Genomic DNA, 550 nt, shown 5'->3' with positions numbered 1-550 from the left:
GTTCTCTATTTGCTCCGAGAGGCCTACTACACATTACCTCAGTTGTGACTGTACTCAAGCTGGCTTCTATGATGTTAATTTCCTGTACCTGCACTGCGGTTGAATTTGGTCAATTCTGTTACTGTCGAACACCAACAGATGAAAATAAGATTAAGCTGATCCCGCCAACATTGTGACGTAAGCGGTCCAATGTCCAATATCTCACTCTGCAGTCAAACATCATTTTTTTATGATCGCTCAGTAAAACATTAGAAATGTTAGACTTTTTTTTAGTATAGATTTATTTAGTTAATATTTTTAAAGTTATAACAATTCTTTTTATTGATGTATGTTTTAGTATGCAAAAAATGAACATTGATGATATTAAAGGTGAGGTATTTATTTGTGATTTCTCTTCTGAATAAAATTTTATATCAATAATTTATGCTCTTGTTTAGACAAACCGCAAATGAGGCTTTCTATTCATTAGGAACTGGACCCATAATTACTTCCTAAAGGAGGAATGCCACACCCAAATTTTATTCCATTGGTCTTAAGACATGCATGTTAA

Source organism: Saccostrea echinata, unplaced genomic scaffold (genome assembly GCF_033153115.1).
Source record: "Saccostrea echinata isolate AGI-Se365-2 ecotype Australia unplaced genomic scaffold, CSIRO_AGI_Sech_v1 ptg000032l, whole genome shotgun sequence".
Taxonomy (NCBI): Eukaryota; Metazoa; Mollusca; class Bivalvia; order Ostreida; family Ostreidae; genus Saccostrea; species Saccostrea echinata.
Note: the sequence above shows the minus strand (reverse complement) of the source record.